This window comes from the organism of the source record quoted next, unplaced genomic scaffold (assembly GCF_019419815.1).
Source record: "Pyrus x bretschneideri cultivar Hongxiangsu unplaced genomic scaffold, Pyrus_bretschneideri_v1 Contig35, whole genome shotgun sequence".
NCBI lineage: Eukaryota > Viridiplantae > Streptophyta > Magnoliopsida > Rosales > Rosaceae > Pyrus > Pyrus x bretschneideri.
The window spans coordinates 3,338,097-3,353,159 of NW_025999668.1; positions in this window are offsets into that span (position 1 = coordinate 3,338,097).

Sequence of the window (15,063 nt, forward strand, 5' to 3'; positions counted from 1 at the left end):
ATATTATTGTCCTTGTAGACCTTGTCAACCACAACCACCAGGTATTTATTGTCCTAGACACCCAACTATAACTAGTATAAAGAGAAGATTAGCATACATATCCAAAAGAATTATCAGGACTTTGAAGAAGTAGAAGTTTTATCTTAGGTATCTTAAACTGAAGGAAAATTTATGTCCTTACTAAGAACATGTAAAGAACATTTGAATACATAGGCAAACTATTAACAAATTAAAGTAGGCATGCATCCAAAAACAATTCATAAAACCCATGACTTTCAAAGCCTAGTATATGGTGAACCAAAACTCTTTAACAACATTAAAGAGAAGAAAGGATTTAGAGAATCATTACCCTTGTGGCTCATCCTTGATTACACAAGGGATTCACCCAAGTGGAGGGCCTTCAAGTCACCTCCTTTGCTTCCTTGAGGATTTGAGGATATGTTCTCCAAAACACCAAAAGCTTGATGTCTCCAAGTCTCTACACCAAAGATTAATTGTGAAGATAAAAGTGGATGACTTAGGGGAGAGGAAATTGCTAGATTTCCTTCCCTAAGTGGCCGGCCTCCCTTGTTGAAATAGAGAGAATAATTTCATCAAGAAAAACCCCTTTTCAAAATAAAGTTATAATTTTGAATTTATACTTCATTTCTTGTGAGTGGCAAACTTGTAATTAACACAAGTTTGGTATCCCTCACTATCCATGGCCGGCCTCTCTTAAGTGTTTGGGCTAATTGCCCATTTTGTTTTAGTTGTCATACAACTTAAACATAATGGGCCTTGTGGACCAAAACACTTTTGGGCCCCTAAACCCAAAACCAACTTAGAAGTCCAATACGAACGTTTCGTATAATTAATTAACTAATTAATTAACTTTGACCATACTTCAATTAACCATTTAATTGCTTATCCATTTCATTTAATTACCTCACTTTCATCCTTACTCGGGGTACGATCCATTAGGTTCCAATTAGCGAGGCAGTGGGCGATGTTACTCTTAACTATCGATTGTGAATTTAAACAATATTTCAATTCTCCCTTAAGATTAGTGTTTGCTAATCTTTAGGGCTTCCACAAACCATGAGTGACACCTAGCAGCATGTCATGGTTACCCAAGCTAAGTAGAAGTGGTTGGAGAACCTATCCAGTTGCAACTACAATGCAATACGGTCATTCTCTAATACAATACTCTTAATCACATTGTTGAAGTGATAGTTTGTTTCATGTCTACTATCCAATGTGATACTTCCCTATATGATTCGCTTGAATAAGATTTGGAACAAACTTCCTAAGTCATATTCATATGCTTTGGCCAAAGACTCTCGAATCATATCTTAGAGTATTCTCCTTCCACCATGGAAGGTTAGAGATCCCTTGTTGTGCATTCATATGCCTACATGACTAGATAGCTTGACCCCAACCATGCCGTGGACACTCCAAAGGAATGCCATTTGACACGATCAAAGATCAATGACCTAACCATTAGACATCTATGATGCCTCAGGTCAAAGGACTACATTGCATATTGTAACCATCGAGTTCTCACATGACATGTATGTTTGAACTCTCTTTTGATCATAGTTCAGTGTACTCGATTACTCTTTCGAGCACCTATGTGTTTGTCTTAGTGTCCAACACTAAATAACTTGAGACTTGTCATATCCATACTTAAGTCGACATAACACATACTAACCTTAGCGGATTGTCAATGCCCAATTGGCAACCCTATGGCTAGGAACGTTTTAGGAATGAACATAAGAGAAAGGTCTCGAAAATCTAACTTACTTAGATCACTTATCTCTTAGATCAAATACATTCCTTGGATTCCCTTATTGCTTAAACACAAGATACAATAAATAGTGATTAACAATAAGTTTTGCCCTCCATTAAACATATAAAAGTTTAATACATTAAGTATTCCAAAAAGCTATTACATCAAATGAGTGGCTTTGTGGGCATACTTCCAACAATCTCCCACTTGCACTCAAAGCCATCCTCCCATGTATCTAATACCCATCTTTTCCATATGGCGGTCAAGTTAGATTTGAGACATTGGCTTCGTTAGTGGATCTGCTACGTTATCGGCTGAAGCAACTTTGAGGATGTTGACTTTTCCCTCGGCAGCATATCTTCTAATGATATTAAAGCGTCTATCAAAATGCTTGTTCTTTTGATGTGCCCTAGGTTCCTTGGCTTGAGCTATCGCCCCACTATTATCACAGTACAAAGTTACTGGTGATGTAATGGTTGGAACCACTCCAAGTTCAGTGATGAACTTCTTCATCCAGAACGCTTCTTTGCCGGCTTCAGCTGCAGCGACATCTTCAGCCTCTGTCGTGGAATCAGCAATTACACTTTGTTTCTTGCTTTTCCAGCTGACAACCCCACCATTCAGAGTGAATACATATCCGGAGTTGGAACTTCTATCATCGACGTCAGATTGGAAATCTGCGTCTGTATAGCCTTCCACTCGCAACTCTGTCGCTCCTCCATAAATGAGGAACATGTCCTTAGTTCTTCTTAAGTACTTAAGGACCGTCTTGACAGCTGCCCAATGTTCTGATCCTGGGTTAGATTGATATCGACTAGTAATGCTCACAGCATATGCGATATCAGGCCTTGTGCATATCATGGCATACATGAGACTTCCTATGGCGGAAGCATAAGGAATAGTATTCATTTGCCGTATCTCTTCAGGAGTCTTAGGTCCCATGGACTTAGAAAGGTGAATTCCATGTCTCACAGGAAGAAAACCTTTTTTAGATTGTTCCATCTGGAACCTACTTAGCACCTTATCAATGTACATAGATTGGGATAATGCAATTAGTCTTCTGGTTCTATCACGATAGAGCTTTATCCCAAGTACATAAGATGCATATCCTAGATCTTTCATGTGGAAGGTTTTGGACAACCACACTTTTACAGAAGAAAGTACTGCAATGTCATTCCCAAATAGTAATATGTCATCTACATATAACACTAGAAATACCACTGCATCCCCTACGACCTTTTGATAAACACAATTGTCGTCTTCGTTTTGAGTAAAATCAAACGATTTGATTTCAGTATCAAAACGAATGTTCCAGCTCCTTGAGGCTTGCTTAAGTCCATAAATGGACCTCAGAAGCTTGCATACCTTAGTCTTTGCAGACTTGGACACGAAACCTTCGGGTTGAGCCATATAAAGCTCTTCCTCTAGGTAGCCGTTCAGAAAGGCCGTCTTCACGTCCATTTGCCAGATTTCATAATCATGGTACGCAGCTATAGCAAGCAAAATCCGAATGGACTTAATCATGGCTACAGGAGAGAAAGTTTCTTCATAGTCAATCCCTTCTCGTTGCCTGTAACCCTTGGCTACAAGTCTAGCCTTATAAGTCTCCACGTTCCCATCAACGCCTATCTTCCTCTTGAAGACCCATTTGTTTCCAACAGGTACTATACCTTCTGGAGGGTCTACAAGAGTCCAGACCTGATTTTGATACATGGAATCCATCTCGGATTTCATAGCCTCTTGCCATCTTTTTGAATCAATGTTGGACATTGCTTCTTTGTAGTCCCTAGGGTCCTCCTTTGTGTCATTGTCACCCAGAAGGTACAATTTCGCAAAGTCATTGTCTAAGCCATACCTCTTAGGTGACTTACTAACCCTTTCAGATCTACGTGGAGCTTGGGGTCCAGGAACAGGGTTGTCAATATGTCTTGTGTTTGTTTGTGTTTCATCTTTAATCTCATTAATTTCCATCGTTTTACTTATAGTTCATTTGAGAACAAATTCGTCCTCTAAAAACTTAGCAGTTCTGGCGACAAAGACTTTCTGGTCATCAGGATGGTAGAACTCATATCCCATAGTTTCTCTAGGATATCCCACAAAATAGCACCTTACTGATCTCGCTTCAAGCTTAGTAGCTTCAAGCTTCTTGACATATGCTTCACAACCCCAAATCTTAATGTGATTAAGACTTGGCTTTCTTCCATGCCATATCTCATAGGGCGTTTGTGAAACTGATTTGGAAGGTACTCTATTAAGCAAGTAAGCTGCTGTATATAGAGCGTATCCCCAGAATGTTACTAGCAGATCAGCGGAACTCATCATAGAACGAACCATGTTCATCAAGGTTCGATTTCTCCTTTCAGAAACTCCATTAAGTTGTGGAGTTCCCGGTGGAGTCCACTGTGATATTATTCCACACTCTTTGAGATAATCTAGGAATTCATTACTCAGATATTTACCCCCTCGATCTGATCTTAAGATTTTTATCTGTTTCCCAGTTTGCTTCTCAACTTCATTCTTGAATTCTTTGAACCTTTCAAAGGATTCTGACTTGTACTTTATAAGATACACATAGCCAAACCGAGAGTGATCGTCGGTGAATGTGATATAGTAGGAGAAACCTCCTCTCGACGTAGTAGACATAGGTCCACATACGTCAGTGTGGATTAACCCTAGAATTTCAGTGGCACGCTCTCCTTTCCCAGTGAATGGAGATTTGGTCATCATCCCTTTCAAACAGCATTCACAAGTACCCATCTGGTCATTACCTAATGGGCGGACATATCCGTCTTTCGACATCTTGCGAATCTTTTCAAGGTTCACATGTCCAAGTTTAAGATGCCACATCCTTTCTTGGTTAACTTCTTCTCTAGCCCTTTTGGGTTTTGAGGTATTCCCGCTTTCAATACAGTGCATCCCACTATTCGTCTCTAGGTGAAAAAGTCCCTCTATCATATTACCATGAGAGATAATACGACCGTCCAAGTATAAAGTGCAACTCATTTTGTCAAACAATACTGAGTGCCCATCTCGTAAAAGCTTAGAGATAGAAATCAAATTCTTTATACATGAAGGAAAATATAAACAATTTTTAAGTTCCAGGACTTCCCCAGAGGGTAGGTTAAGCATGTAGGTGCCTATTGCTTTTGCAGAGATTTTAGCGCCGTTCCCAACTCGCACAACCATCTCCCCATTGCGCAGTGTTTTGCTCCCTGCTAGTCCCTGTATCGTATTACAGATATGTTGACTAGCACCTGAATCAAATATCCAGGAATTAGAGCTCACTGTAAAAGCACTCTCAATGACAGAAATAGTCTCTTCAAAAGTTCGTGTCATAAGGCTCGCAATGCGCACTCTGTATTTCTTCTTCCAACGTCCATCCTTTCCACAATGAAAGCATGTTCCTTTGGATTTTCTTGCCTTCTTCTTATTTAACCTTTTCCTTGTGTTTTCATTCTCACTCCCACTGTCCCTTTTGAAACCTTTTTCAAATTTACAGCACATGTCAATCATCTCGTTAAAAGTATGATCGAATCTATTCACTTTATAGTTTACAATAAACTTAGTGAAATCATCCGAGAGAGATGCAAGGAAAAAATCTTGGGCCATTTTCCCATCAATGGAAGTTCCTAAACTTTCAAGATCTTGAAAGATCCTTTCCATCTTTTGTCCATGTTTATGGACCGATGCCCCTTTTGCCATTTTGGCATTTAATAGATTACAAACATTTGAGAATCGTACTTTACTAGTCTCAATGTCATGCATCTTATGCAAACTTTCAACCATGGCACATGAAGTGTCCTTGTGCTTATGTAGCTTCATAAGCTCCTCACTAAGTGAAGTGAGGATTAAGCATTTGGCTTGTAAGTCATCCTCATAGCGTCTTGCATAATCATGACACTCTTCCTTCGAAGCTAGTTTCTTAGGAGGTACATGAGGAGGGGATTGCTTAAGCACATACAATATGTCTTTCACCTTTGAGACATTCTCAATGTGGCGATACCAAGCAAGGAAACGTTGGCCCCTAAGGCCCCTTTTGTCAAGTATAATGGTGGGTATAATTTTAGGCATGTCGTTCACTACATAACATAACATAAATCGTATTAGATTGTTGATAAACTACTTGATTGGGTCTTGAATCAAATAGTACCACCCACTATTTTTGGCAAATTCCATATCCCTCAATAGAATCCGAGAGTTATATTGAACTCTTAGCGGGGTATGGGAGACTCACCATTACCAAGCCCACCTCACGATGATACGATGTTGGTTAGTAAAAATAATGATGAGAGAATAACGCTTTACTCATTTACAACGTTTGTAATTACCCATCTTGTTTGGCCTCTAGAGAATGTTGCCTCACGATGATACGATGTTGGCACCATTGCACTTAGTTAAGTTATTCCCACCATGCTTAGTTCGTGTAGGGGTTCAAGAATAACCTCACGATGATACGATGTTGGCTATCCTCGTTGCCTACCTCACCACTGAAGGAAGATTTGTGAAAAACATGTTCATTTAAGCAACATCAATAGCATGCAATTAACAATTAAAGGCGGAATCATGCTTGTATGCACTTAAAAACAAAACATTTACCCATGAAATTCAAAGCCTAGTAGATAGGTGAACCAAGACTCAACTCAAAACAAAGTGAGTTGAGAAATCAATACCTTTGTAGATTCCTCTTTGCATAAGCAAAGGCTAATCACCCAAAGAGAGGGCCTTCATTCCTTGCATCTTAGATCCATGGATTTGGATGGATGAAAAGGTTTCTCCAAGTTCCCAAAATTGAGAACCTCTAATTATTCATCACCAAGGCATAATGAAGAGGAATTGAGTGACCTTGGAGGAGTTTGATTGCTAGATGATCCCTCCAAGGCGGCCTAAATTTTAGAAAGAAAGGAGAGCTTGTGTTCTCATCCTTTCCCCAAAAATTACCATATGTAAATTTTAGGCTATAAAGTCCTTTATATAGTCCCTTCAAATAAGTGACCTAATGGACCAAAAGCCCTATTCTTCTAACATGGCAAGCCTATAGGGTTTATTGGGCTTTCAAGCCCTTTGTTTATTCAAGTTGTCATACAACTTGAGTTAATGGGCTTGACATTCAAATCCCATTGGGCCTTGCGGCCCAAAACTAACCCGAGGTCTTTAACGAACTTATTCGTTTGATTAATTAACATATTAATTAATCCTAGCCTTAGTTAAACAATTAAACCATTTAATTATTCTTACTCATCTCCGTTGTTTCTTCAAACTCTACCTTACTCGGTGAACGATCCATTAGGTTCCTTTTAGCGAGGCAGTGGGCGATTAAAACTCTTTCTAATCGATTGTGAATTGAAACTTACTTTCAATTCTCCCGTTAGTGATAATACACTTTTAGGGCTTCCACAAACCATGGTTGACGCCTAGCAGCATGTCATGGTTACCCAAGCTAATCAGAAGAGGTGGAGAACCTATTCAGTTTTAGGATTACAAATGCAATACGGTCTTTCTCTAATACAATACTCTTGACCACATTGTTTGGTTTGATAGTTTATTCATGTCTACTATCCAATGTGAGTCTTGTGCTTATATGATTACCTTGAATGTGATTTGGAACACATTCCTAAATCTCATTCATACTTTGGCCAAAGATTCTTAATCATATCATAGAGTATTCTCCCTCAAACAGTTTGAAGGTTAAAGATCCCTTGTTGCGCATTCACTTGCCTCCATGGCTAAGTGGCTTAACCCCAACGATGCCATGGACACCCTCCTGATGGAGTGACTTTGACATAATCAAAGATTAAGGACCTAACCACAAGACAACTGTGATGCCTCAGGTCAAAAGACTAATTTGCATTATCCCAACCATGAGTTCTCATGTGACATGAATATGAGAACTCTTCGTTGATCGTGTTCAGTGAACTCATTCTCTATTGAGCACCTACGTACTTGTCTTGATGTCACACACACCAATGACTCGAGACTAGTCACTCTCCCTGAGAGAAGACATAGCACATACTGATCTTAACGGACTGTCAATGCCCAATTGACAATCCTATGATCAGGAACGTTTAGGATGTGTCAACGAAAGAATGGTCTCATGAATCTAACTTCTTTAGATCGCATTCTTCCAATCACATATTCCTTGGACTTATCGTTTAAGCATATAACATTTATATGAGACGGCTCAAACAATAATGTTTGCCCTTAATATTAAACTAGATTAGTTTAACATGTGAAATGTCCATAAAGTATCATCATATGATTGGTTTTAGGGCACATTTCCAACAATCTCCCACTTGCACTAAAGCCAATCAGCTTAGTCATCAGTGATGATACCTCTTCTGTAGTCATTTCATAAATGGCTGAGTAGTAGGCCTAGACAATGGATATCTATATGTTATCCATAGAAGCAACCTTGAGAATAACGACGTCACCATTATACATGATTCTCAATCATGTGGTTCAGTCTCTCATTTGAGTTCAGACCTTGATGAGACCTTGATTCCCTGGCTTGAGCTATCGCCCCATTAATGTCATACACTTTCTGGTTGGAACCGAATGGAGAGTTCATGAATGAACTTTCCCATCCAAACAACAATGTTGTAAGCTTCTATATGGCAATATATTTTGCATACATGATGGAATACATTAAAGTCATTTACTTTTAACGTTTCCACCCAAATATCTCTTTAGTCATATTAAAGAGATATCTCATTATCACTTCATTCATAATGAAGAGATATTCTATGATGGATTAGATTCATAATCTAATACATTTACGCTTCCATTACGTTACTCTAATACTTCCTCATTCTTGAGGAATCCATCCTTAGTATTTCTTAAATACCTAAGGATTCACTTGACAGTTGCCATGGTTCTGATCCTGGGCTTGCACTGATATCATCTTGTACCGTTCTAGGTACAACTTATATCAATGTTTTCATACAATATGTAATACATAAATCACCTTTCTGCGTATGCATAAAGGATTCTATTTACGCATTATTTCTTTGGGAGTCAAAGGGTACATTCCCTTTGAGAAGAACAACTTCCTAGTCTCACTAGAATTGTCATTCTAATTGAAGTTTATCATCATATGAGAAACTTCCTAGCATCTCTTGTCTATTTTAGGGATTGATATAATCCAATTATATCTTGAAATCTATCATTATAGATTTCCATCCCATGTATATAGACTATGTCTCCCATATACATTCTATCATTATAGAATGTTTAAAGTCATAACTTTAACGATGAAGAATTCCTTTCATTTTCAAAATTAATATATATCATGTATATATATTCAAATTTAGGAATATGATCAACTCCCACTAATCTTTTGTAAACCTAGTAAACAAAAGATTCATTTACATCTTTATGAGAAATCAAACAATTGATCTTTTCTCATAAGACACTTATAGCTCCCACTAGCTTGCTAAGATCCATGATGGATGGATCTCTACAACTAACCTGTCTTGTGATTTATTGTTTTAGACATATATTATCAAGACTATCTTAATAATGGTTTAAGAAACCCATATTATGTCCAAACCATTCAACTGAGACGGTTTATAAACCTTGGAGCTTGTGGTATAGGAACTAGGTTGTCTTAGAAGTATATATCATATATATATGGGTAATTGATAATGTCCAACGAACTAAATCTTATTCATGTTCATTCTTCTCCTAATGGAGAAATTCATTTTCTTACGATGCTACTTTCCTTGATATTTTTCAAGGAAATTAATCTAAAGTGTTACTTTTACCTTGGATCAAATCTAAGGAGGTAAATACTTTAGACGTCTTACTCATCTACTTACATTTTTTGAATTCTTTGAAACCTTTTGCAAAGTATTCGGACTTGTGTTTATTCAAAATAAACTATAGTCCAACCAAGAGTGATCTTCGGTGAATGTCATACAACATGAGTAGTATTATGTTGTGGATAAGTGCCACTAACATCTAAGTGAATTAACCTCAACAACTTTGTGATTCTTTCTTCTTTCCAAAAGAATAAAGATTCGAACATTTCGCCTCTATACAATTTTAACAAGAAGGTATTGGATCCGGATCTAACGATCCAAAGCATCCATCTATGACCAACTCGTAACTTATGTTTTAGAGGTATCACAACTCAGTTGGGATTAGTCACTACCTTGCAACCTTTTGGGTTTTAAGCATCATCGTATTCTAAACAGTTAAACTACCACATCATCTCTACTATAGAGACAACCAATTAAATTACAATAATCTAATTATTGATTAATAAAGAACAATGTTTTGTCAAACAAAACATTCATCCATCTCTACTATAGTGACGGATTTAAGTTCCTTAAAATTGGAATGTAAAGACAATCTTTAGTATTTACCAATTTCTTTGGTAGTTCATATGAGGAAGTAAGTACAATCCGCTTTCGCAGAGATCTATATTCGATTCACGTTTGGATTGTGAAGTACTTTCTCTTCTCTCATTAATCTTCTACTTCTTATTAGCACACTTTTACAACAATTGTAAAACATAGTTACTAATACAGAATCATGCATTCAAGTAGAAGAACCAACTGTTATGAACTTTTCAAGAACATTTTACAATACCTTCGAAAGGTGTGTTCTTGACACTTGCAAGACATTTCTTGCAAATACCCCTTCCAATGTCCATCCTTTCATAAAGAAAGTTTGTTCCCTTGGAGTTATTTTGCCTTCTTCATTTGACTTCCCTTTTGATTACAATAGTCATGGTCCCTAAACTCCCACTATCTCTCTTGAAACTCATTTCAAATGTGTTATACACATCAAACGATTTGGAGAGCGTGCGGTTATTGTTCACTATATAGTTTACAATAAACTTAGTGAACCATTAGGATAGGGACACAAAGGTGAAGTCCTTGCCTAGTTTCCGTCTCGTTAAGTGGTTTAACACTTCAACACTCAATGATTCAAAATCATCATAAGTCCATATAAATGGACTATTTTTGTCAACCAACCATTATGTTCTAAACATAATAACAAACTTTCAAGAGTTGTTCAAGGCAACTCTCATTTCTTCATACAACAATTTGTAATTGAAGAATCATGGCACATAAAGTGTCCATGCCCTTGTGCTTACTTCTCAAGTTCCTTGTTCGTGTAACAAAGAGACAAGCACTAGAGTTTGTGTTGATTAAGGGTTGTTCAAAGCAACTCTTATTTCTTCATACAACAATTTGTATTTGAAGAATTATGACATTTAAAAGTGTTGTCCTTCTCATGTTAGACTTATCTAACATATTCTTCCAATGATACATCATCAATAGGAAGATTGTGAGGATGAGACTACTTAGTTACATCTACAAGCCATTAAAGACAATCTATGGGATTGTAGAACTAAGTCCGGAAATTAAAGCATTCGGCTTTTCTTTGTCAAGTTTTGGATAGCGTTTGCAAATATATTGGTAAACAAATACATAACGAATATAAATTGATTGATTTTAAGCCATTTGATTCGGGTCTTTAAATCAAATAGCACCACCCACTATTTTTGGCAAATTCCATATCCCTCATCGGAATTCGAGAGTTTTGTTGAACTCTTAGCGGGGTATGGGAGACTCACTATTACCAAGCCCACCTCAGAATTATATCATTTTGGTTAGCAAAAATAATGATGAGAGAATAACACTTTAGTCATTTACAACTCTTGTAATTACCCATCTAGTTTGGCCTCTAGAGAATGAATGCCTCAGAATTATATCATGTTGGCACCATTGCACTTAGTTAAGTTATTCCCACCATGCTTAGTTTATGTAGAGGTTCAAGCACAACCTCAGAATTATATCATGTTGGTCATACTCGTTGTCTACACTCACCTCATCATATGCGTATAGACTCCTCCTGAATGTAAGCATGCACTTTGTACTCCCCCATTATAGGGTGAAGCCGGTGTACAAGTCACAAACGATTGGAGCCTACCACGGTGGAAGGCCACGAAGAGATATTCAAAGCATCTCTCGCTTATCAACTTAATATTGATTTGGTTGAGGGTTTTTAGGTCTCATCACATATGAACATACATTTTAATCCAATTAAAACATTTTGGTCCTATTACAACTATTGGTCCATTTGATTGATTTAGTTGTATATAATACTCCCACTAAGCTTTTAAAACGGTTTTTAAAGCAAGAGTATATGATACTACTAACATAAGGTTTGCATTCATTGATGGACTATATAGTTGCCTTAGGGCCTTAGGATGACTATGAACCTTTGATTAGATCCAACACGAGCCTTGTGTTGAATCTCGGTCTAGGGATGGTGATTGATTTTAGTTACGCGTTTAATCACATTAAGGCGTGTTGTCTTATTGGGCGTTGGACCCAACTACTCCAATTTCATGCATATCGAATAAAACAAGAAATGAGTACTTCAAAGTAAATAAGAGCTTATGCTCTTTTACAACAATTGATCAAATCAAATTACTTTAAAGTAAAGAAGAGCTTATGCTCTTTTACAACAATTGATCATATCAAATTACAACCAAAATTTAATCTACACATTCCCATGGTTCAAACAAATTTGAAACGGCCTTTCACATAGCTCAATTATAGTAGGCTTAGGTTCATAATCACCCTTTCTTTAATTAATTAACGCTTTAACTAATTAAACTTGAATGCAACATTTTCATTTGGTTTTTGTATCCATAGAATTGATTTAAATGGAGCTAAATGAAATGAAAATCCAATTCTCATTTAAAGAGACAAAACAATTTTTGTTCTCTACCTAATTTGGGCCAAAATGCTATGACCTCAACTTGTTTGGGCCATAGTGCAATTAACCTCAACTTTTGGGCTATTTTGCAAAAACTTAAACTTTTGGGGTCACTTTGTAAAAACACAAAAGTCCACTACTTCATGTAATTACAACTAGAACCCAAAAATTTCCACAAAAAATAAAACTTCATTAAAGGAGCAAAACAATTTATCCTTTTAGTGATTTTGGACCTTTACGTAAAAACGTAAACTTTTGGGTCAAAATGCAAATACACAAAAGTATCAAAACTTTATATAATTGCACAAAAGCCCCACAAGGACCCTAATTGAGTAGGGTGGCTGGTTTTGAAGCAAAGTAATAAAAAAAATTTCAAAGTTTTTGTAAGTGGGGTGTGTGTAATGGAATAAATCATTACACACCAACCCACTAAAATTTCTTTAATTTTTCAAAATAAATATCTAATATATTTAAACATAAGAAATATTTCAAAACAAAAACTTTATGAAATAAATCAAAACTTTGAATCAAAACACCAAACCTTTTGTTCTTGGCAAGAACATATCAAGAACAATGAAGAACATTCATGAAAACCCATAAGAGCTCCATGAACATTCTTCACCCAAAAACATACCAAAACCACTCAAACTTAAGGGAAATAACATACAACCATACTAGGGTACATAGGGGTTCCAAAAGTCACTTTAAAACACTTTTAACAAGTCAAACAAGAACCCAAAATTCCACCCTTTGGATTTGGCCGAATTTCCCCAAAAACATGGCACCAAATTTTAGCTCCAAAATTCATGCTCATATGAACTACATCTACAACATTTGAGATGGCAAATTTTCTAACAAAATTTACATTCAAAGAAGTAAGAATAAAGCTTGTAACAATTACAACATTCAAATCACAAACTATGAACTACAAAACCCAAAAGGATTCACCAACTACTAGACTTAGGCTCTTGATACCACTTGAAGGAAGATTTGTGAAAAACATGTTCATTTAAGCAACATCAATAGCATGCAATTAACAATTAAAGGCGGAATCATGCTTGTATGCACTTAAAAACAAAACATTTACCCATGAAATTCAAAGCCTAGTAGATAGGTGAACCAAGACTCAACTCAAAACAAAGTGAGTTGAGAAATCAATACCTTTGTAGATTCCTCTTTGCATAAGCAAAGGCTAATCACCCAAAGAGAGGGCCTTCATTCCTTGCATCTTAGATCCATGGATTTGGATGGATGAAAAGGTTTCTCCAAGTTCCCAAAATTGAGAACCTCTAATTATTCATCACCAAGGCATAATGAAGAGGAATTGAGTGACCTTGGAGGAGTTTGATTGCTAGATGATCCCTCCAAGGCGGCCTAAATTTTAGAAAGAAAGGAGAGCTTGTGTTCTCATCCTTTCCCCAAAAATTACCATATGTAAATTTTAGGCTATAAAGTCCTTTATATAGTCCCTTCAAATAAGTGACCTAATGGACCAAAAGCCCTATTCTTCTAACATGGCAAGCCTATAGGGTTTATTGGGCTTTCAAGCCCTTTGTTTATTCAAGTTGTCATACAACTTGAGTTAATGGGCTTGACATTCAAATCCCATTGGGCCTTGCGGCCCAAAACTAACCCGAGGTCTTTAACGAACTTATTCGTTTGATTAATTAACATATTAATTAATCCTAGCCTTAGTTAAACAATTAAACCATTTAATTATTCTTACTCATCTCCGTTGTTTCTTCAAACTCTACCTTACTCGGTGAACGATCCATTAGGTTCCTTTTAGCGAGGCAGTGGGCGATTAAAACTCTTTCTAATTGATTGTGAATTGAAACTTACTTTCAATTCTCCCGTTAGTGATAATACACTTTTAGGGCTTCCACAAACCATGGTTGACGCCTAGCAGCATGTCATGGTTACCCAAGCTAATCAGAAGAGGTGGAGAACCTATTCAGTTTTAGGATTACAAATGCAATACGGTCTTTCTCTAATACAATACTCTTGACCACATTGTTTGGTTTGATAGTTTATTCATGTCTACTATCCAATGTGAGTCTTGTGCTTATATGATTACCTTGAATGTGATTTGGAACACATTCCTAAATCTCATTCATACTTTGGCCAAAGATTCTTAATCATATCATAGAGTATTCTCCCTCAAACAGTTTGAAGGTTAGAGATCCCTTGTTGCGCATTCACTTGCCTCCATGGCTAAGTGGCTTAACCCCAACGATGCCATGGACACCCTCCTGATGGAGTGACTTTGACATAATCAAAGATTAAGGACCTAACCACAAGACAACTGTGATGCCTCAGGTCAAAAGACTAATTTGCATTATCCCAACCATGAGTTCTCATGTGACATGAATATGAGAACTCTTCGTTGATCGTGTTCAGTGAACTCATTCTCTATTGAGCACCTACGTACTTGTCTTGATGTCACACACACCAATGACTCGAGACTAGTCACTCTCCCTGAGAGAAGACATAGCACGTACTGATCTTAACGGACTGTCAATGCCCAATTGACAATCCTATGATCAGGAACGTTTAGGATG